Genomic DNA, 25,690 nt, shown 5'->3' with positions numbered 1-25,690 from the left:
ATGACCAGGTTGTATTATACTCTGATCAAGTTAATTGTCTCCCACACAAGGGAAGGGGAGCAGGAGGTGCTGGGACGGCCAACCATATGACAATAAAATCTAATGGTCATCACTGCCTAAACATATTGTGATGTTTTAGCCATTTGGCTGAGGACTAAGAAGCAGCTCTTTTACTGTGAGCTGAAGTGGGTCAACCAGGTGTAGTATGAGGAAGAAAAAAAGGGACACCCTGAAGCACAGCTTCCAATAATGTGTCCCTGCTGGAAAATCAGAACATTAACTATAGGGCCCTGGCTACTGCAATCAGAGATAAAGTGGATATTTTTGATCTATGGCTACAGGCTGATTGTGAGGAACAAAAGCAGGATTTCAAAGACTGTCAGGTTCTACGAATACGGACTGCAGTTTCAAATCTAAGAAAAATCTGTAGAGCTAATACTATAATTGTGTTAGTAATTTCTGCACACAAAAGGACACTATAATATTAAAAATCAGAATCATAAAACAAAAAATTAATATACATTTCTCAGAAATATTCACTTGCTGATTGTTCAAATTAAGGAAAATAATTAAAAAAAATTAAGTAAAAAATTAAATATATTTCTACTGCAATTTCTGCTATTAATAAGCAATAATTCTATCAATTTGGCTGCACACCATTTGTAAAGATAGATATAGATATAGATATAGATATAGATATAGATACAGATAGATATAGAATGCATGATTAAAATTTAAAAATGTTTAATAAAAATTTTTAAAAAACCTTTTAGCACTTAATATATGATGTATCTGATAATTGACAGTTTAAAATGACCAGTATATCTTCATTGATTCAACTTTATCTGATTTTATCGATTTTGCCAATAAACTTTTCTTCCTCAATCCAACCACTTCCGAAAAATAAATCCTCAATGTACCACAAAACCACAAGTTCAAAGCATACAGTATAATATGGAACACTTAAGTAGGAAAATTCTCATCTATAAAAAAATTTTGTGGCAAGTGCTTCCTATTTAACATTTTTCCCAAATGACACACTAATTTCCAAAGAGGCACAGAAGCAGCACCCCACCTCAAGCCATACTGCAAGATGCCTTTAGGGCCATTAAGCACAAATACTTTGCCTGGATGAACTAGAATGCTATTTTGCTTCTTCTGAATATTGAGCACCACTGGTTGACTTGAATCTCACATAAATAAGGACATGCACGTTATAAGGGGAACAAAATCAAACATAAAATCTCCATTCATTTTACTAATTTTCAGAAATGTCAACATGCCAATGTGAAAAGTAGTTAATATACTTTTCTTTCAAACTTAATTACAAATAACCGGCGCACAAGAATATATTTTAGTGGAAGATACAGATAATGTAAATCGAATCAGGCTTTAACTGATTTTGTTTTCTACTGATAGACAAAAAATGAAACAGACTTATGGATACCAAAGTTCTGGACCTCAGAACTAACATTATTCAAAAAAAAAAAAATTTAAGGCACTTGGACTCCAATAGACGTCATAAAAACATCGGCATCAAGTAAATCTTTTCTAGAAAATTTTAACTAAAGTATAACATACCTACATAAAAATACTCACTGAATTATCATGAAGTATGGCAACTCATGTAACCAGGAACTACATCTAGGAAAATAATATTTGCATATTTATACAGAGACGTCTCCCAGTAATCAGCTGTTTTTTTCCAAGACAACTACTCTCCAGACTTATAATTCATATATTAGTAGGACCTTCTTTTTCCATTTATGTACACTGAATTATACAGTCTGAATTGGCTACATAATTTGAGAGACTCAGTGCAAAATGAGAAGGCTGGGTCACTTGTTCAAAATGCATTAAGAATTTCAAGGTGGTGACAGTAGAACATTAAGCCAAGCGTGGGCCCTGTGTAACTACACTGGTTACACACTCCTGAAGCCAACTCTGTATAAATCGTATATTTTTTATATACGTACAGTTTTTTCACCTCTCATTTAATTTGTCAAATTCATCATTGTTCTAAATTCTATGCTGTTTTTTTCCCCCACTGGCATTAGAGCACAGTTTGCCATCCCGTGAAAATATTTATCTATCATCTCTTTATAGAAATTTGTTTTCTCCAAAATGAGTAATTATGAATATACTGATATTGTTCAAGAATTAAAAGTTTAAACAATTTGGGGGTGCCTGGGTGGCTCAGTCAGTTGAGTGTAGGACTCTTGATCCTAGGGTCGTGGGAATGAGCCCCTGTCAGGCTCTGCGCTGAGTATGGAGCCTGCTTAAGATTCTCTCTCTCTCCCTCTCTCTTTCTCTTTCTCTCTCTCTGCCCCTCCCTGACTCATGTGCACATGTTCTCTCTCTCACTCCAAAATAAAATTTAAAAAATTAAACAATTTAAACACTGTCAAGGTATTTAAACAAAGAAGCTTAGAAGCTTAGATTGAGGTCTCTCCAATGCCTTAGCAACCTAAGTAAGCAAACCAAAACCTAAGCATGTAAATATGTCAAGGTTAAGAAATTGGAACCTAAGACAACCAGTCACAAACAGCCAACGAGGCTTTCTGAAATGAAGAAACTACCTAAGCTACAGCCAATGAAATAAGTTCCTTGCTTCACTTCCACATCTTCTCTATAAATGTCTTTCCCCTATTGCCTATGGGTGGACTGCTCGTAGCCATTTCCAGTTTGGTGTTGCCAAATTCAAATCTATGTTTGGTCAAATAAATTTAAAAAATTAGCATTTCTCAACTTACCTTTAACAATATTCTTTTGCAAAGCTTTTGGTGGATATCTGCACTCATTTCCATTGAACTTTTACTAAAAGAGTAAAATTTCTGTACCACATTGTGGAATAAGCTTAAACTCTCATTAAAGCAGTTCTATTCTTAATTTGGCAACTGATTTTAAAATAAATATTTTTATTTTTAGAGACAGAGATCAAGCGGGGAGGGGCAGAGAGAGAGGGAGACAGAATCCCAAGCAGGCTCTGCACCTTCAGCACAAAGCCTGATGCGGGGCTCAAACTCACAAACTGTGAGATCATGACCTGAACTGAAATCAAGAGTCAGGCTTAATGCAAGTGTCCCTACTTTAATTTTATTAATTCATGCTCTTATTGCTACTATTTTTTCCCTTTTACTTTATGAAATTAATTTGTTCTACTTTACCATATAGTTTCAGATGTAGGATGAGGTCATTGAATGTTATGTATTTTTACTATATTCATGAAAATACAACTCTACCGATAGCCCACAAGGTTTGATTATCATTTATAATCACTCAGTTACAAATATTTTATAATTTCTTTAATGGTTCATTGATCTGTGGATTATTTAGAATCTTGACTAATATAGAATCTTGACTAATTTTTTTTTTAAGTTTAGTTAGTTATTTTGAGAGACAAAGTGCGCACACCCATGTGAGCTGGGGAGGGGCAGAGAGAGAGGGAGAGAGAGAATCCCAAGAAGGCCCCGCACTGTCAGTACAGAGCTGGACATGGGGCTCAAACCCATGAACCATGAGATCATGACCTGATCCAAAATCAAAAGTCAGACTCTTAACCAACTAAGCCACTCAGTCACCCTGAATCTTGACTAATTTCTAAACAACTGAGGATTTCACCTTTTATTCTACTCTCATCTAAGAACACACTCTAAGTGTTCATTGAAATTCTTGAAGCTTTATTTACAGTGCAGTGTATAATCAATTTAGGTAAATAACTGGTAGCATTTGAACACAATGTTCACCCTTATAATTTTGTTGAATGTCTGCTGTTTATTTATCAGGCTTGCTAATTTTGTCCTTCATATTTTCTATATTCTTATTGATTTTTTATATTTCATTGCTCCATGAGCTTTGACGAAAACTTGTGGGCGAAAAATAGGTGTTCCACTACTAGTAGCTTATATTATCTTCTAAGGATAGAATATTTAATTATTAATTATAGGTTAAATATATGTTAAAACTATTTAAAACAATTGGAGAGGACCGAAGATAAGGGAGAAACTAGGGAGGATTCAATTTTGATGATGGAAATTTGTTGGATTCAATCCAACTTTATATAACCTTTTCCCCTTCAGTCTTCATAGTACAGACCACCTAGAAATCCAGAAGAAAGATGAGCTTATTGATTTGATGTATCAAATAACAAAATTCAGTGGTCCCAAAGAAGATATAAATTGAGAAAGTCCTGGAAAATAAAGTGCTACAGAGGATTGTGCCTGACATCTGGATATAAACACATCTCAAACTACGACTGGCCCATGAACAGTGCTTAGTGCTTGGCCTGGTAAGTAAGACTCCCAGTATCCCAATGGAAAGCAAGTGGTAGAAGGTTTAAACAGCTGAGATGCTATTTCTCCTGACCCCCCGTGGAGAAGCAAGAGTTTGGAGTTTGAATTTCACAAGTTAGAGAAACAAAGTACACACTGTGTGCTTTCATTTAAAATTCCAAAAGGTCCATGCTTATAGGAAAGACTGTGGTCACAGAATTAAAGCACTCATTGAGAACCAAGAGCAAAACTGAAACAGACTTATCTGACAAATCTCCACACAAAAAGGATCAGTTCTTAATTTAGCTGCCTTCTAAAACAAAACTAAACACTGCTAAAAGACAGATAACTAAATCTAGAGTCTTTATAATGTATAATCACCAATGAGATAAATAAGTTATTTTTTTAAATTTATTTGTTTATTTTTGAGAAAGAGAGAGAGAGCACAAGCAGGGAGGGACAGAGAGAGAGAGGGAGACACAGAATCTGAAGTAGGCTCCAGGCTCTGAGCTGTCAGCACAAAGCCTGATGTGGGGTTCAAACTCATGAACCACGAGATCATGACCTGAGCCAAAGTCAGATGTTTAACTGAATGAGCCCACCCAGGCAACCCTAAATCAAAAGTTTTTGTTGTTTTCTTTTTTAACACATGAAGTCACAGGAAAATGAGAGCCATTTCTCAAGGTCAAAGGAAGTAAAAAGCATAAAAATAAAAATAAAAACATAAGCCCAGAGAAAACTCCAATATTGAAATTAACATAGACACTGTATATTAGTTGTTGCAAATACAATCAATGACATAAGTGAAACCAAGATTAAAATAATTGATTTGGAATCTTAGCATTGATATAAGTGTAGAAAATAATTACACTAAAATTTTAGAAGGGAATACTACAATGTTTGAAATGAAAGTCATCAGATAGGCTTAACAGAAGATGAAAGAGGAAGGCAAATTGGTCAGTGAAACTGCAGACAGATTAATAGAAATTTCTCCAATTTGAATTACAGGGGAAATATTTTTTTTATAGTGGTTCCGATTTTTTTTTTTCTCACTGCAGCAGCCCATATACTAAAACTCTAAGGATACAGAGATGATTAGCATGGCCAAAAGGATGACATGCAAAATCATGAACCCTTCCATATTATCAAAGAAGAAACGTAAATGAATAAAGAGACAAAGTAGTTCTGTGTTGACATTGAGGCAACATTAAGTGGTCTAACATGCATGTAACAGAAACCAAGAAGTAACTCTTTGTAAACAGATTGATGATTTTTACTACAGAAATTTAATGGAGAGTCCTTGCTTTGAAATTGCTTTTTAGGGAAAAAAATCTGGTTTGTCTTCATTTCTTATGGAAAAAAATAATAATAATAAAATAAGAACAGCAACAAAACATTTGATTCATGGATTAAGTGGATTTGGAAGAATGGAAAGTAGTCACATAGACCTCTTCTTTCTGGGTAGCTTTTAACAAAGTATAAAACTTAAGAGAATCAAAATGGAAATGGCTTGGCTTCCTTTGAGAATATTTCTTTATTCATCATGACAACTCATAAGTTACCAAAACCAGTTTTATGGTGAGTGAAGGAACAGTTCTAACCTCTTTCAGAAAGAAATGCAATGTCTTTGCTTTGTTCTTTCTGTCATCTTTTGTATTATTAACAAAATTTGGTGACTGGTAAGATCCATGATTCATGAAAATCTGTTTTGAGAGTTCAATCTTTGTGTTAACACAGTTACTTACCTTAAACATGAATGATTATGAAAGTCTAATATGATTCATATGGTGATTAGCAGAAGAGAAATTAGAGGCTGAAGAAGTTAAAGATACATTTTGCAATTTCACATTTGGGATTGTTTTTTATTGAAGAGACCAACAACATAATATATAGTACTTCAACCAGAGTGAGCTTTAAGAGTTTATTTTCTAATATAAAATTTTAAAAAAAATTGGCTGTTGCAACATGTATTTCAAAGCTCTCTTTCCTCAATCATACCTGAATTGTCTTGCAAGTTTATACAACCTGACAGTCAGAATCCCGAAGGTAAATAATTTCTATTCCCAACAATGCATCTTACTTACATGTATTTCTTCTAAGGATATCAAAATAGTTTATGAACATAATGTTCACAGCATCCTTGAGAGGCAAACAAACTTGAGTATCATAATTAGAACTGAAATTCAAAGATATGCATTGCAGTTCTGTATTTAAAAAGCCATCCCAAAGGAATACAGTATTTACACACGGGAAAAAAATTATTGTGCTCTTTTTATTGTTTGGAGTTTTAAAAATCAGTTGCCAGGCAACTGGATTTTTTGTACATATAAATTGCTCTTATGATAGTTGCTTTTAAAAATCAATGATTATATTGATTACAGCTCTACTATGCAAATATCATCTGATATGCAGTTTTGTATATAAATAAATATAAATATAAATGTATATATTTCTCTTTGCTAATCACCATAGTAATAGTCATTGGGAGTTATAAATGAGCATTTTATTTCCAGTCATATAATTTTACATGTAAATTGAAAGACTGAGCAGAGTAAATGTGAGTATGAAATTTAATCTTTTCATTTGGAGAGTTGTTAAAGTTTTCTTTTCTTACTTGACATCAACCGTGAAGGTTGGCATTTCCCATTTTATAAACTAACATGAATATTAAGAAACCTAATAACTAAGGTGAACACATAGTTTAATATCGAAGCCAAGACAGTTTTTAGAGTAGAGTAGGTGCTATTAACATACACCTCAGAGTAACACACAGAAAACCAGGACAGAAACCAAATGTAAATTGGGGTATATGGTCATCCTACTATAGTACTCATAGTATAACTAATGTATTTTTGTTCTCAAAAAGAAGTCCTTAAAGTCACATTCATCTATCACCACAATTCTAAAGATTTTAAAAATTAGTCTTCTTCATTAGATTCATAGTGAGTTTTCACATCCAGTTAGTAATTGCTTATAAATTTTCCTGTTAGTCAACTAGACATGTATCTCATATACACTGCCAATTAATATATACAGGTAGCACTCATTCTATACCAGGCACTATTTAAGTGCTTTATATTAATTAATTTAATCTTTACAGCAACCCAACACTTAAGTATTATTACTATATCATTTTCCAGATGAGCAAACTAAGGTATTGAGTGACTATTTGTTCAAGTTTCTACAAGACTAATCCAGAATTTGAGCCCAGGCTTCTTATTTGCCCCAAGGTCTTGCCTCTTCATTACCAGTAAAATACTTCCCCCTCCCATCTACCCATTCATCCATCAATGATACAGCAAGGGCTCTGACATTTTATTCTTCTCTAACAGGTTTTTTTTTTTCAATTTTTTTTAAGATTTTATTTTTAAGTAATCTCTACACCAAACATGGGGCTCTAATTCACAACCTTGAGATCAAGAGTCACACACTTCACCAACTGAGCCACCCAGGCACCCCTCAATTTTGTTTTTAGAAATAATAGGCCATAATACAAGTTTCAATCCATGGCCTACAGCAGAAACATTTCATTTCATTAGAGTCAATGGCTATGTAACTATTTTAGCATACGGAAGGCAATTTAAGGTATGTTTTAAAAGTGTGTCTTCTAGAGTCTAACTTCCTGCTTTGATTCTTGCCTCTGCCACTTGTTAACTGCACACTTTTGGAAAAAAAAATCACTTAACATTTCTATGTATTGGTTTGTTTTTCTGTAAAACAGGCATATTCTCTCTACCTATCTCATTGTGTTGTAATATGGCTTAACTACATTAGTAAAACACTGAGAATAATGGTTAATAAACAAATAATTTTCAATAAATGTTAACTATTAGTATTACAAAATATTTTTGAAGTTTAATGTGATTTTACAAATATTTAAACTATGTTTATTAGATGTTAGAGATACTAGGCACAAGCCATTTATAAAGATTTGTAAAATGTAATCCTTGTTTTAAAGGAAGTCATAGTTGTAGTATTAAATATCTAATGTCTTAGAATTAATGATTTTATAAATGTATAGTTTTTATTGCTAAGCCATCCAAAATGTCATTTTAATTGCCAATACCCAGATCCTAAACTGTCTAATAACTGTTGGTGAAAAATATTTTGCCAAATAAAATTATAAAATGTTTGCCAAAATTCTAAAATGGTGGGAAAGGGAGCTAACTTGCAATAATTTTGTTTCAAAAAAATCTTTGAAAATATACACAAGCACAAAAACCCAATTTTTGCTCAAGTCAAATTGTTTGACCACTGTTAAAATATTTTTACATAGTATTTTCCCTCATCGTTATAGTAGAGTCTGGATACAGGTATAGATAAAGATATTATATACATACACGTATATATACGTGTATGTATATAATATATATATATACACATATATATACACACACACACATATATGATATTCATATTAAACATACAGTTCTTTTATTCTGCTTGTATTTAATACTGCATCATGAAATTTACCTATTAAATATTAGAATGTTGTATAATATCTATCAAACTGACATATTGTAATTTATTTAATCTTGTCTAACTTTAAATTTTCCTTATTTGTATCTACGACAAATAAGGCCAGTGTTACAATACCCTCATTTTGCATAGAACCCTGGTAAATTTCATAAAATTTATTTCTAGACTGAAAGTAAGATTTAAATAGTTTTAAAATTACACTAGGTATATATTGCCAAAATAGTTTTTCCATATTGTGATTCCAATTTATAGTTTTTCTTAAGTGAACAAGGTGATTTTGAATTTGAGACACTTAAAATTTGGCACATACTATATATTCACAAATGATACAGAGAAATTAGAAAGCAAATGTGACAAAATATTAAAAATTATTGGATCTGACAAAGTTTTAATAGACCTTCATATATTCCTTGCAACTTTTCTGATAAAAGCCAACAAATATGCAAGAAAAACAACAGCATATATATACGCTGGTGTTAAAAATGTATGTACAAATGTTATATATGACAAAAATAGCACAAAATATGAAAGGTGCAAACAGAATTATACTACTGCAATTTCTGTAACAACTATTAAAAGTAATTCAAAGATACATAAATGAAAAGCCAACAAAGGAGTAAGAACTAATTATAAAATAATAACAATAATAATACTCAATACTAAAGGAGGCAAAAATGTATATATAAAGAAATAAAAAATGGAATAGGTTAACAGAAAGTATAGAGTAAAACGCCAGAGCTAAACCCAACGGTTTTAAAAAATAGATTAACTGTAAATAGATCTAATACTTCTGATTTAAGACAGAGATTTGGAGACCGGATACAAATACAGGAACCAATTGTATGTTTGCAAAAGAGAAGCACCTTAATTACTAACATAAATAAATAAATAAATTAATTAATTAATAAAAATTATAAAAGGAGAGGATGAAAGAACTTTACAGTGCAAAAGCAATCATGTGAAAGCTGATGTGGATATTACCATTAGGGAAAATTAACAAGATGTATTTCGTTATCTTGAAAGGTTTAATTCATAAATAAGGTTGTGTGTATGGGGTGTCTGGGTGGCTCAGTAGGCTGAGTGCCTGACTCTTGATTTTGACTTAGGTCATGATCCCAGGGTTCTGGGATCAGGCCTCGCATGGGGCTCTGCACTGAGTGTGGAGTTTGCTTACGATTCTTTCTCCCTTTCCCTCTAACTCCCTCCTTCCTTCCCTCTCTCTCTCCCCCAATAAAAAAAAAGAAGTTTGTGTATGAATGTCTTTCAAATATACGAAATAAAAACGAAACAGAAAATTAAGATAAATCTGCAGTCACAGTGGGACAATTTTTCATCTCTGAGTAATTGATAGAACAACTAAAAGTCAACTGGTTATGGTATAGATCTAAACTACACTATGAACAAAACTCTTTTAAAGATCTCTACATCTAACACTTATGGAATACACATTTAAAATATATATATATATATATATATATATATATATATATATATGGCCTATTCATCAAGATAGAACATATGGTGGGAAATGAAAACATATTACACTGCAGAAGATCAAACTTGTAAGAGTATAATCAAAGCATTAAATTAGAAATCAATAAATACAATATGAGGAAAACTAACATATTTCACAAAACATATAACAAGTAACACTAGAAAATATTGCCAATTGAAAAAAGATGAAAATACCATATGAACATTTGTGTGACTTAGCAAAAGCAATGTTCAGAAAGAAAAGCTTTAACATCTTGGAAGAGGGAAAAGGTTAAAATAATGATGGTCTGAAACCAATATTGATTGGTTTCAGTCCCAATATGTAAAGTGATTGAAAGTTACCATATCCAGTGTATCAACAAGAAAAAGGTACTCAAACTTAAACCATTTTATCATTTGACCCATGAGAACTAAAGTTGCAGAAGAAACCACAATTCTAAAATCTGAAGGCACAGGCACATCAAAAGAGCCACAGACAAGATATGCTTACCCAGAGCACAAGTTGCTTAAGCCATAAATTAGGAGAGAAATTTAAATGGTCATTTTGACACACTTCTGGAGCTTGAGTGTGTACTAGTTTGAATGAGAAACTCCTGGGAGCAGAAGTCTTTCACACTTTCACAGACTTTATCTCCAGGAATTCCACCAGGTCTCATGATAAAAATGTGAGAAAGATACCCACCAGACTCTGGCAGGGGAAGGAGAAAAATTATTATTGTAAACTTCTTCCAGAGTATTCTGAATAGCAAAGCATAGCCTTCAAGGGCATTGATTTTATTAGAGCCTCATCCCAGTGTGGAAGAGTAGTCCTTCCAATCCGTCCCCTTCTAGCATATTTTGTATCAGCAGGGTACTGGGTGGGTGGGAAGAAATCTATACCAATGGAAAAATAGTTTGAATGTCATAGTCTTGATGCACAGGACAACTAAGAGAATTATTTTAATCATAAAACTATAGAAAGCATTCCCTATTCCACACCTGACCACAACATAAAAATAGACCTCTGTATAAAAACAATGGTACCGAGCTGAAAGTGGTGCAACATGTAGTCTCTCTTAGGAGGAGTACTTACAAAAGCTCAAAGTTGAAGGAGAAGACACAAACAAGGACATTAAAGAAATGTGAAGCCTCTGAAACCTTCAATGACAGTAAATACTAAACAGTACTCAACTTCTATCAAGGTTAACATAAATCATCACACTGATGGCCAACCATCTCAGTTTTTGTTACCTGATACATCATGTTCAGCATTCACTGAAAAATGAGACATTCCAAAAAGTGAGAAAACACAGTCTGAAGCGACAAAACAAGAAAAAGAATCAGATTCACCTATGACAAAGATTTTGGAATAATAAGACATGGAATTTGAAACAACTATGATTGGTATGTTAAGGATTTTAATGGAAAAAATAGGCAGCACATAAGAATAAACAGCATGCAAGCAGAGAGACAGAAACTCTAAAAAATAATCTAAAATATATGCTAGAAATCAAAACATTGTAACAGAAATGAATGTCTCTGATAGACTCATCTGTAGAATAGTTATGACCAAGGGAAGAATCAATGAGCTTGAAAATGTCAGTAAAACTTCTCTAACAAAATTGAAAAAATAAAAATAATCCCAGAAAATCCAAGAACTGTGGAGCAATTTTAAAAGGCATTATATAAGTATATTTTGAATATCAGAAAGAGAAAAAAGTAACAGAAGACATATTTAAATTACTAATGGCCAAGAACTTCCCAAATGAATGAGATAGCCAACCACAGACCCAAAGAGCTCAGAGAACAACAGGATAAATAGCAATGAGAACAAAAACCTGTACCTAGAGATGTATTCAAATTGTAGAAAAACAAAAACAAAAGAATATCCCAAAAGAAGCCAGAGGAAAAATACACCTTTACCTTTAAAGGAAGAAGATAAGATTTACAGCAGACTGCTTATTAGAAAGTATACAAGGAAGAAGATACTGGAATGAAATATTTTAAAATATTGAAATTAAAAACACCAATCTAGAAATGTATAGAAGATAAAATTATCTTTCAAAAATGAGAAAAATAATCATTTTATCAGAAAAACTAAAAATGAGGGAATTCATGAATACCAGACCTGCTGCGGAAGAAGTATTAAAAGAAGTTCTTCAGGGGGGGAAAATGATGTAGGAAGAAATGAGGAAATGAAAGATATAAAGATTGGAAATGAATAACTGTCTTTATGTTCAGAGAACATGATTGCCTATTTAGACATACTAACACAGGATGAATAAACACAGTCCTACCATAGAAGCCAGCAATCATACTCCTATGTATTTACCTAACAGATTTAAAACTTATGTCCACACAAAATACTGTAGGTTAATAGTTATAGTAGTTTATTCATAACTGCAAAAAATGAAAACCACAAACATACTCTCAAATAGGTGAATGAATACACAAACTGTGGTACATCCACACAATAGAATATTGTTCATTAATAAAAAGAAAGGACCATTAAGATGCAAAAAGACATACTTGCATCTTTTTTTGTTTAAAAATTTTTTTTTAACGTTTATTGATTTTTGACACAGAGAGAGGCAGAGCATGAATGGGGGAGGGAGGGTCAGAGAGAGGGAGACACAGAATCTGAAACTGGCTCCAGGCTCTGAGCTGTCAGCGCGGGGCCCCACGCAGGGCTCGAACTCACGGACCATGAGATCATGACCTGAGCCGAAGTTGGACACTTAACCGACTGAGCCACCCAGGCGCCCCAAGACATACTTGAATCTTAAAGGTATATTCCTAAGCAAAATAAGTCAGTCTGAAAAATTTACATACTGGATGATTCTAATTACATGATATTCTGTTAAAAAAAACTGCAGAGATGATACAAATGTTCAGTGGTTGTAAGATGTTCAGAGAGAAGGGTCGATAGGGAAACATAGTTGTTTTTTTTTTTCAGTCTAATAGAACTTTTTGTACGATGTGGTAATAGTATATACCTTATACTATATATTTGTAAAAATAATAATAACTTTACTGTGCAAAAAGTGAAGATTAATGTATACAAATTTTAAAATAATTTCACAGGTTGGGGAATCCTCTTATGGAATGAAAAATGTGCAAAAATAATCTAACTTAATTGTATTAAGCAACTTCACTAAAGGGGCAGGATAAAAATGCTCTGGAAATGAGAAGAGTCTGTAAGACTAAGGCATAAGCAAGTGTACATAAGTACTGTACTTTAGTTGATAAAGTTATTTCCCATGGAAATGCAAATTAAATTAATAATTCTAATAGTGCTATACTTGTATACCGGAGTTGAAAATTTAAGGAAATGTGTAATGGCTGGTAGAAGTCAGGTTTCTCACTTTTAGACAGATAATAGATAAATAAGCAAGGTGAAGAGGCCAGAATGATCCATATAGTAAGAGATTAGGATTGGAGACAGAATAAACTCATGTGTAGCTCTGCATTGATACAAAGTTACATACAGAAATATTTATAGATATGTATATATACATAGGTATGGATATGCACAAATTTACTTACTGTAAACTGGGATGAAATACAGAAGAAATAACACCTCAGTAGTAACAAACATGCCTAGCATCCAGATCTTAAAGTCTAACTTTCCAATTTAAAAAAAACCATAAGGACTATTAATAAATGGCTGATTATAAGACTGATATAGGAAATGAATAAAATAAGCCTGAGAACTTGTAGCACAAGAAAGGAAGGGAATACTTTAAAAAAATTATGGACAGGGGTGCCTGTGTGGCTCAGTTGGTTGAGCATCCCACTCTTGGTTTCAGCTTGAGTCATGGTGTCATGGTTCACGGGTTCGAGCCCCGTGTCAGGCTCTGTGATGATAGTCTAGAGCCTACTTGGGATTCTCTCTCCCCCCCCCCCTTTCTCTGCTTCTCTGCATCTCTATCTCTCTCAAAATAAATAAATATTATTTTTTAAATGTTAAAAAATTATGGATAAATATCAAAGCGCACAGGAGCCAACTAAAAGGTCTCACAATGACCAACAATGAAACCCCTGAGAAACAAAATAAAATAGCATTGAATTAAAAGCATAAAATAAATATCCATGAGTCCATACTGATATAAATAAATGATTAAAATGAATAAATGGAGGACAGAAGCTAAATCTCCCATGCAGAAGAATTCCTAATAACTTATGTAGATATTCCTCCTTCAAGTAGGTCCAGCATAACTCTCCATTCCTTAAGTGTAAGATTCTCATGAGTCCATTCCAAAAAATGTATTATGTAAGGAGAGAAAAGAGAATAACTTCACAATGGAGAAGTCTAACTAACCTGACAAAAGCTAGGTGTTAAGCTAAGCTTAACATCAAGAGTGATAAGTCATGTTAGGATAGTGTGTATCCTTGATGTGATGATAATGGTACTTTAGCTCTATGGTCTTCCTTCCAAAAGACGTAATTCCCACCTAACTATGAGAAAGACATGAGACAAATCCATATATAGAGATAATATACAAAATACCTGATTAGTACTCCTAAAACCTGTCATGAACATCAAAAGCAAGAGAAGTCTATGAAAGGGGCACAACAAAGAAGAGACCAATGAAATATGGTACCTAAATTCAATGTAGTATCTAAATGGGATCCTGGAACATAAAAAGAACAGTTAAAAAATAAGTAAATTTTAATAAGGTTATGTGAGATATTAGAAAATATAGATATTAGTGTCTAACCTGGGTTCCTAGCACAGAACTCTTAAATTCTTTGGAATTTCCTAAGTGGTAAGACCATAAGGAGCATTTTTTTTAACCTCTTTGAATTTCCTGGGTGGTAGTGTCCTCTGTTCTGATGAGGTGATTTTCCATGGGCTCCTGAGTAGAGCTAGTCTGTAGAAAGAGAAAACCATGAATGGAAGCTTGGAATTTTCAGCCCCACCCCCATTCTCTACAGAGGGTACAGAGGATACAAATGGAGTTAATAATTTATCATGCTTCTGTGATGACGCCTCCATATGAATCTTAACAGTATGGTGTTCAGAAAGTTTCCAGGTTGGAACATGAGGAGGTGCTGGGAGAGACACCTGGAGATGGCAAGGAAGCTCTATGCTCTTTTCTACATACGTTGACCTATGTATCTTCTCCATCTGGATTTTTATCTGTATCCTTTTTCATGTCCTTTTATAATAAGCTGATTAAAAGTAACCTGTGTTCCTGAGTTGTGTGAGCCCTTCTAGAAAATAAATGGAGCCCAAGGAGAGAGTCCTGGGAGCCTCCAATCTATAGCCTGCAGGTCAGCTGCACAGTTAACAAGTTGGATTAGGATTGGCATTTGGAGGGTGGGAAGCAGCTTTGTGAGACTGAGCCCTTTATCTGGTGGGATCTGATGCAGTTTCTAGGTAGGCAGCATCAAAATTGAGTCACGCTGTAGGACACCCAGTGGTGGTGCAGAATTGCTTGAGATGGGGAGAAAAAACAAAAAAACAAAACAAAAAAACTTCACACATCCCGTGTCAGAAGTGTTGTAAGTATGATAGTAGTGTGAGAGTAAAGATGAACCATGAGAGGAAAAGTGAGTTTTCTGAGTCAGATTAGTTAATGATAATATACAAATAAAAACATCAGTGACAGAAGGTTCCATTTTCAGAGGTGGAAAAACAACTGATTAAAATCAAATTAAGTAAGAGGAAAAAAACAACGAAGAATAGAAAACACTAAGACAGAAAATCAAAACATTATAGAGATAATACAAAAAAAAAAAAAAACCCTAACATATGATATCTCTAAGAGTTGAGTGTGGGGGCTTTTAAATACAATTCACAACAAAATCAAGAAAAAACAATTCACCAATGTGAGGAATGATAAAGTAGACATTATAGATCCTCAACCTTATAATGATAAAATGTGATTATATGAACAACGTTTTGGCAAGTAAGGAGAAGAAATAAGGTGACAGAAAAATACAACTTACCAATGCTAACCCCCAAAAGAAATAGAAAATCCCAACAGTCATAAATGTCTAAAGAAACAATTAATATTTAAAATTTTCTCATATACTTCTTTTTCCTTGTATTATCCACTACCATTTCACTGACCCTATTGTCCTAATGATTTCTCTAAGCATCTAATATTTTGTAAATTTTATATTATTATTATATATATTGACTTATAATTCTTTCTTATAACTAAAGATACATTTAAACACTAAGTCAATGAGAAGTGGCAAGCAATAAATATTCTCCTGTAAGACAAATTACTTTTTCCATTCCTCCCCAAAGTTACTCTATTAGGACTTATTTCTTTCAGAGAAAAGGAAAAAGAAAAAAAAAAGTAATCCCCAAACTCTATGGAGTACTTAATATCACACTATTCTGGTAACATCTTTAGAGTGTAACAGAATCTTATTACCCTGTCATTCCAATACTAGTTAATTTTAGATTCACAGGATTTCCTTTGTAGATATTCCTAATAACAGATTTTCTTGTTTATAAAATTTCACTCTTTAAATTATCATTTTTATATTTTTAATTCAAGAATGTTCATCTTTCCCTGAGAACTCTTCTGTATTCTAAATTCTGTGTTCCATTTCAGTGGAAAAAAGTGATAATCCTGAAAAAAGACAAGATGTACTAAGTAAATATGGGACTGCTAAATAAGCTACCTCTCATATTATACAAGTACAGAAAAAGACACTCTCTGAAATGAAATTAAAAAAAAATAAAGATATGACTAGAGATGCTTGGTTATTGGTTGGAACCACTAAAAATCATTAATAATATATAAATATGCTACTTATGTTACCATAATATTATCTGTAAAAGCTCACGAAGATGAGACTCTCAAAAATTTAATGAAAAGTTTGATGCCTGTTCTCAGAAACACTTCTCTTGAATCTGACTATTAAAACAAATCTGTATTCTCCTCAGATGCATTGCATTATGACTGTCTGTAGCTGTGCCAAGAATCAACGTGGCTTCAGAAGGACAGGGATGCTGACAGTAGAATAAAGTATAATTTTTTTTTCACTTTATGTCCTTCTTTAAGGAAAAATAAAACATTTGATTCTTCCAAAATAACTATTATTTTTTCTTTCAGGCAGAAAGAAAACCAGGCAGAATAAACATCTCATTTGAAATAGCTCTTGGTATATTAACCTTTTCCCCCTGCATCACACCTACAAAATGTTTTATTTCAAATGAGATGGGAGCTTGAGAACAAACTGTAACTAAAAACATACTAATTGGCACTGATGGCTAAAATTATTAGTAAAACTATCTTATTTTAGTCTTTACCACAGTACTATTCGGTATTTTTTTTTCATTTTCTACATTTCAAGAAGTAAAGTAACAGTGATTTTACATAACCTGTCTTCCCAGGTTTATAAGGAATTAATGAGGACTTTGAATCCAATATTGTCTTTCTCTAAAACATGCCTTCTTTACCTCTAAATTCATGTTGCTTCTCTATTTCTAAGTGAAAAGTCTAGTTCTTCCTTTCTGTATACGTACATTGCTTTAAAAAATGTTTTAAAAATATGTGCACTGTCTGGTAAAATGAGGGACAGCAAAGCTTAGTTTGAACCACCAGAGATTTTTGGAAATGCTAAGAAAAAAAAAAAGTAGACAATAAACACAAACTGTGAAATGTCCTAAGATGACTACAAGTTCTCCTTGTCACTCAGAATGTGGCTGAACTGAAATTCTTAGTAACTAAAAAGGGGGTTTAGTGTCCTAAACAGTAGATGACCAGTGGCCAGAGCACTGGTAGTTGTAAAAAAGAAAAAAAATAGAAGAATACGTGACTCTATAGAGATTTTCAAAAGTACCACACAATTAGCAAGTATTTCAACTTAAATGACAAAACCAAATGAAATATTTTATTCGTCCCTCTGTTCTTACAAAAGAATTCCTCTCTCTCCCTTCCTCATGGCAAGTTCCTTTATCCACTGATGAGCTGGTGTGGAGAAAAGGGAAACCCAATGAAAGTCAAACAGAAGTTGAATGCCATATTTACATAATGAAAATTACCGTAACAGACTCTTATTGTACATTTTCCTAAACTCCATGTGCTCTACTGCTTTCCATCCTATTTCCACTCTACTGCTCCATGACTGCAAACTCTGAGTTTCCCCTCCCCCTTTTTAAACCTTGATCTCCAGAAAGAGGATTTTAGGGGTAGAAGAGAGTCCCTTCAATACCAATTGACTACAGACCTCAGTTATTCTAAACAGAATATTAAATCTGATATGAAGTATTGCAAAAGGAAATGAAATTTATTTAGAAAACATCCAATTGCTATTTCATTTAATGTATCTGAATCATTTAAAAACTGTCCATAAATGATCTAAATAACCCAGAAAATGCCCAAATGATTACTAGAAGAATAATTTTAATTTTGAAAATGTAGTGAAATAGTACATAGGAAATATTAGGATTAAATTCTGATATTTGCCCCTAAACAAAAGTCTGTTTATGGCATTTACATGGTTAACAGAAAACAGCAATTAAAAAAAAAAAGCGAAAGTACAGAGAAAGCAGACTGGCTTCAAGGTGGTTGTAGGCTACTGAACCAGACTGACCTTAATAAGACACCCAGGGAGCAGTTCACCTACTGATAACGAAAATGAAATCTGCACTTAGTAAGGCTGGCAGCTACCCCCTCACTTCGAGCTTTAACAAGTCAATTGACATACATGTGACCCACACTACGAAGAGGAGAGTCTGACTTCACAGAGGGATATCCTGTCTAGAAAAACTGCTAGGAGAGACAGCAGTCAAGTAGCCAACATACTTACTATTTAAAGGAGATTTAGACAGTCTACTGAACCCATGAATATATATTACAACAGCTCATTATTCACATTTCAAATTATCTATGAGGGAATGTCTTTACAGCTCTGATGAAACTTTCAGCTACTTTTCATTTCTGAAAGTTCTGAAAGTAACTTTGGGATGAAATAGAACTACTTTAAAAAAACAATTAAAAGCCTAGGTATAAGGGAAATAATTCATATGAAGTCACTTCTTCTAAATGACTACATTTTTGCAAGATATTTCTGGGAACAGTTAAGAAAGGATTACAGCTTGAACATGAACTTAATCTGATCCTAGCACAGAAAAACTGCTTTCTTAATTTCTTTTCCAACCTGAAAAACTCTTTATTCTAAAGGAAATCAAAGTGGGCCAGATTTTCTTTTTTATAGTTCTATCATTTTAGTAATCACGAAAAATGCTTCTACAGCAATGTTTTTGAAGTAACCTAAAGGTCATTTTAAACAAAATGCCATAATTCAAGTGTTTTTTGTTTTTTTTTTTTAATTTTTTTTTAACGTTTGTTTATTTTTTTGAGACAGAGAGAGACAGAGCATGAACGGGGGAGGGTCAGAGAGAGGGAGACACAGAATCTGAAACAGGCTCCAGGCTGTCAGCACAGAGCCCGACGCGGGGCTTGAACTCACGGACCGCGAGATCATGACCTGAGCCGAAGTCGGCTGCTTAACCGACTGAGCCACCCAGGCGCCCCAATTCAAGTGGTTTTGAAGCAAAGTAACTTATACACACAAACATACAGCTTATTTCTAAGTCCTTCATTTCTTCAGTTGTTAAATAAATTGAGAAAAGCAGCTCAGATTCCTTGTTCCAAAGTATGCTACCACAAACTTTAAGTCTCAGAAGGTAACAACACAAAAAAAATCAATTTCTGAAAACATGTCCTCTTAAAAAAATTTAAATACAGGATATAGAAATCTTTTATATTGAATTTTCCTTAGTTGAATAAATTAAAATCATTTATGTTTTGTGTAACAGCTTTACTGAGGTTTAATTGACATGCAATACTGCTATTTTTCAAATCTGTAGTTTGATAGGTTTTGACATATATGAAACCTTCATCACAATCAAGATAATGAATCACTACCAAAAGTTTCTTTGTACCCTTTGTAATCTCTTACTCTGTTCTTTACCCCTTTCACCTAACAGCCTCCCAGTACTTACACACCTAATCCTCAGGCAATCATGATCTGCTTTCTTTCATTATACATTAGTTTTTATTTTCTAGTACTTTATTTAAATAGAATCAAGTAAGTACTCTTTGTGTGGGGGTGGAGGGTAGAGTCTGGCTTATTTCATTCAGCATTTAACTGCTGAGCAGTACTCAAATGCATGGCTAATAAGACAGTTTGTATATCCATTCACCTGGTAAGAGATATTTGGGTTGTTTCTTATTTTCGACTCTTAAAAATAAGTCTGCATTTATGTACAAGTCTTTGTATAGGCTATATACTTTTGTTTCTTTGGGATAAATACCTAAAAGTGAAATGGCTGAGTCAAACAGAAGGTATATATTTAACTACTTAAGAAATTTCTAAACTGTTTTCCAAGGTATTTGTACCATTTTACACTCCTCAGCAGTGTATGACAAACTTCCACTTGGTCAGTATCTTTACAAATACTTGGTATGCTTAATATTTTTTTTAAATTTTACCCATTCTTATAAGTGAGGTGGTATCTCTTATACGTGAGGTTCAATTTGCATTTCCCTACTGAACAATCATGTTAAATATATTTTCATGTGTTTGTCATTCACATATCTTCTTCAGTCAAGTGCCTGTTCAAATTTTGTGCCCATTTTTAATTTTATTTTTTTCCAGCTTTATTGAAATATAATTGACATGAGATTGTGGAAGTTTAAAGTGTTCAATGTGATGATTTGATACGCATATACATTACTGCAAAATATTTACCACAATAAGTGTTAGTTAACAGTCTTCACCTCACATAATTATGATTTTGTTTTTGTTGTTCTGGTGAGAACATTAAAAAGTTCTGTTCTTGGGGTGCCTGGGTGGCTCAGTCAGTTAAGCGTCTGACCCGCCCTCCCTCCCTCCCTCCCTCTCCCTCTCTCTGTCTCTCTGTGTGTGTGTCTCTCTCTCAATAAATAAACTAAAAAAAGAAGTTCTCTCTCATAGCAACTATCAACTATATAATACAAAATTGTTAACTATGGCTTCCATGTGTACCTTAGCCCCTGGTACTTACTCATTATAAAACTATAAATTTGTATTCTTTACCAACATTTCCCCATTCCTTCTATACCTCATCTCCTGGCAACTACTCTGTTTCTAAGAGTTCCATGTTTTTGATTCCACACAAAAATGAGATCATACAGTATTTGTCTTTCTCTGTCTGACTTACTTCACTTAGTATATAATGATAATGCCTTATGGGTCCATGAATGCTGTTGCAAATAGCAGGGTTTCCTTTTTATGGCTGAATAATATCCACTGTGTATGTGTGTATCACATTCTATTTATCTATTCATCTATCAATGCACATTTAAGATGCTTCCATATCTTGTTTGCCTACTTTTTAAAACTGCATAGTTTGTTTTCAAATTACTGAGTTTTAAGAGTATTTTATATATAAATCCTAGATAGAAGTCCTTTATCAGATATGTGATTTGTCATTATTTTCTTCCAGTCATTAGCTTGTCTTTTTATTCTCTTAAAATGTCTTTCAACGAGAAGTTTCTTGACTTTTATAAAGTCCAATTTATGATGTTTTTTAGTGAATTGTACTTTTGGTGTTATATGCAAAGAAATTTCACTTAGCCCAAGGTCACAAAGATTTTTTTTCTTTATGTTTTCTTCTAGAATTTTACAGTTTTAAGTTTCACATTTAGATCTATGACCCATTTTTGAGTTGAATACTTTGAAGTATGATTCACAGTTTATTTTTTGCATGCAGGTATCTCATTTTTCTAAATCCATATACTGAAGACTATCCTTTCTCCACTGAATTACTGCTGTAGTTTGGTTGAATATCATTTGGCCATATGTGTGTGGGCGTATTTTTGGACTCTTGTATTTTGTTTACTCTATTTGTATATTCTTAATTGTCTTAACTTCTGTGGCATTATAATTTTAAAATTAGGTGATTCAATACCTCCAAACTAGTTATCTTTCAAAATTGTTTTGGCTATTCTAGTTCATTTGCATTTCTGTGTGAATTATAAAATCAGTTTGCCAATTATACAAAAAAAAAGAAAAGAAGAAGAAGAAGAAGAAGAAGAAGAAGAAGCAGCAGCTGCCGCCTGCCAAAATTGTGACTGGAATTCCACTGAATCTATACATAAATCTGGGGAGCAACATCATAATAATATCGAGCCTCTAACCCTCCATTTATTTAGGTCTTCTTTAATGTCTCTTAGCAATATTTGTAGTGTTTGGTGCATAGAGGTTTCACATTTTTTATTCAAGTCATCCCTATTTCACATTTTTAAAATTATTGTAAATTGTATTATTTTTAATTTCAAATTATTTGTTGCTAGAATATAGAAATAATTTTTTTTTGCATTGATCTTGTATCCTGTTAGTTTTAACAGTTTTTTGTTTTGTTTTTTTTACGTAAGATTTTCTGTGCACAGAATGATGCTGGTTACAAATAAGGACAGGTTTACTTCTTCCTTTTCAATCTGTCCTTAAACTTGAAAAAATTAAAGACTGAAAAGATTTAGTGTAGGAGATGCTTAAGAAACGTGTATTATTCTCTGTCTCTCTCTCTCATACACACACACACACACACACACACACACGCACGCATACACACACACATGCACGCACAGGCGCGCGCACACACACACACACACACACACGTATATATACTGCTATGGACTGAAATTCAAATGTTGAAGCCTAAACCCCTAGTGTGATGATTTTGGAGATGGGGCCTTTAGGTGAGGTCATGAGGGGTAGGGCCCTCATGATGGGATTAGTACATTTGAAAAGACTAGAGAGCTTGTTTCTCTCTTTGCTATATGAGAACACAGTAAGTAGGCGGTTGACCACAAGCTAGACAGAGAGCTCTCACCTGACCATCCTGGCACCTGATCTTAGACTTTCCAGCCTTTAGAACTGTGAGAAATCAATTTCTGTTACTTAAGCTACACAAACATTTAGTCCATTTGCAAAAGGGATAGTTTTACACACACACGGCCTGATTAGATTAACACACATACACATGTGTGTAAAACTATCCCTTTTGCAAATGGATTAAATGTTTGTGTTCCCCTGAAATTCCTATATTGAAACCTTTTTTGGCATTCCCTAACTAATTCCAACAATGTGGGGGGGGGGGGGGTGTTCTCCATACACATTACAAAGCATTTCTCAGGCACTAGCTGGATGTCTGCGAATTTAACTCAATTCTGACACTATGTATCTGGAGATGGCATCAGATTCCACAGGGCTCCTCCGACAAGCCTACCTCCTAACCCCCACTTCAGATGCCAGTCTCAAGGCCCAGGCTGTTATCTATGCTTCTGACCAACCTGCTACAAACTGGAGGTTCTAACCACCTTTTGCTTAGGTTCTTTTAATTTGCCTGAGCAGCTCACAGAACTCAGGGAGACACATTTACCAGCTGATTAGAGAATATGATAAAGGATATGAATCAACAGCCAGATGAAGAGATACATATGATATGCTGAAGCCCTAAGTATGAATAAAGAACAGATATATCTGAGAAATATACATTTCAAGGACCAAATTATAATTTATATAAATACAATAATCTGAATGTCCAAATATATCTTTCTTACAAATCATTACATCATAGAATATAATTCCCAATGTTCTGATATTGGGAGGTGGAGCCTTTGGGAGGTGATTACGTCATGAAGGGAAAGTCCTCATGAACAGGATCAGCGCCCTTATAAAGAGACCCAGAGTGCTCCCTCATGCCTCCAAGATGTGAGGACACAGGGAAGAGACAGATGTTGAAGAAGCAGGAAATAAGTTTTCATGGGACACTGCATCTCCTGGGGCTTTGATCTTCCCAGCCTCCAGAACTTTGTGGAATGAATTTCTGTTGTTTATAAGCCACCCAGTCCTTGGCATTTTGTTATAGCAATGTAAATGGACCAAGACATCCTCCTACTTATCTCAAAATAGCACCTTGAAATTTGAGACATTATGATCTAGTGTAATCAAGGAAGTACACTTCCAGGCTAAATAGAGCTGTTTCGGTATACTAAGAAGGTTAATATGATAATTAACAACTGGAGCTATACCAAATCATCAACTTTTGTTTGGTGATTGTCACAATCAAGCACACAGTATATAATTTCCAAAATCTTGGTAATTTCAGACTTATAGTTACCTCTTTAGCAAAGGAGTACTGACAGGATCCTACAACTGATCTCTAAAAAAACTTTCATATTCTATTCAAAAGTATCAAAATATAAACATACACATACTGAATGATTAATTCTAAACACCAAATACAATATAATCAAATGCAGTTTAGAACAATTCTAAATAAAAAGTATTCAGAATTTACAGTATACATGTCATTTAAAGCTGTATTTTAAAGCTAACTAGGCTCATAAAACATAACCATTCAGTAATACAACTCCTTTCTGCATTTTTGATAAATTATGTCCATAACAGAGGTAATTGTGGGAAAAAGAACATGATTTACATTTGTAAATCAACCCCAGCTATATTGTGAAAGGGAATTTAAGCCAGAAAATATTTCTTCTGTCAGTACTTCCATTTCACTTCCATGTTTATTTAGCTGAAGAAACACATACATACATACATACACACACACACACACACACACACACACAAAGTTGAAATGGGGATCTTATTATTTCATGTGTTAACTCTTATTAATAAGTACTTAAAATAAAAATCCTGATTTATCATATTAATAATTATTAACAATTAAGGTTAAATTTAACCCTCAATTTAATTATTGTCACCATTCCAAATTTTCAGTCATTTAATAATTGCTTTTATTAAAGCACTATTCTAACTTTAAAGCTTATCAATTTTATTATTGTTTGAAAATTAATATGTTTCCAAACTGAATGAATGAACCCAGAAAATGAAAAAGCAAGAGAATACATTGTAAACACATTTTTGTCAATACCAATATTATCAATTCCTTTAGATTTCTAAGAAACGTAGAGTCCTAATTGAGGAATTCAGTTAGAGATACTGGCCCAAGAGAATTCTACTCCTAACTACCAAAGAAATACACTATGACATTATTGTTCATTTAAATAGTCTCTAAACAAATAAAAATCTACTTTTATTATATACTTTCCTAAACAACAGATTAATTTAATTAAATTATACTTAATCCTCTAAAATTGATCCTAATGAATAATTTAAAAAATAAAAATCACTCTATTTGTAAAATTCATTTTCTAGATAGATTTTTGACTCATGCTTTTCTCTGCTTATAGGGGATATGTCATGACTAATAATGTACATTGTTAAGATGTCAAATTTTGTTCAAAATGTAATTGAACTCACACAAATGTATAGTATAATGAGATTTTTTTCAAGAGCACTCTAACTACAGGATAGAAAATCACAGATTCGCATGGGAAGAGACTAGAGTTAAGAGGCTGTTATAGTAAATTAGGTAAGAGATGAACAAAAGAAAAGAAAGGGAAGACACAGCACTTTTAATT

General features: G+C 33.3%; 1 non-coding gene across 1 annotated transcript; it reads left to right on the top strand.

The window, feature by feature from the left end:
* The first annotated feature begins 5,316 nt into the window (after positions 1 to 5,316).
* Positions 5,317 to 5,418, top strand: LOC132693465 (U6 spliceosomal RNA). Its single transcript, XR_009616835.1, has one exon. It is a non-coding gene; the product is annotated as a U6 spliceosomal RNA (small nuclear RNA).
* The last annotated feature ends 20,272 nt before the right edge of the window (positions 5,419 to 25,690 follow it).

The sequence above is a fragment of the Panthera onca genome, chromosome B1, assembly GCF_046562875.1.
Source record: "Panthera onca isolate mPanOnc1 chromosome B1, mPanOnc1 haplotype 2, whole genome shotgun sequence".
NCBI lineage: Eukaryota > Metazoa > Chordata > Mammalia > Carnivora > Felidae > Panthera > Panthera onca.
This window is presented reverse-complemented; position numbering and strand designations above follow the sequence as displayed.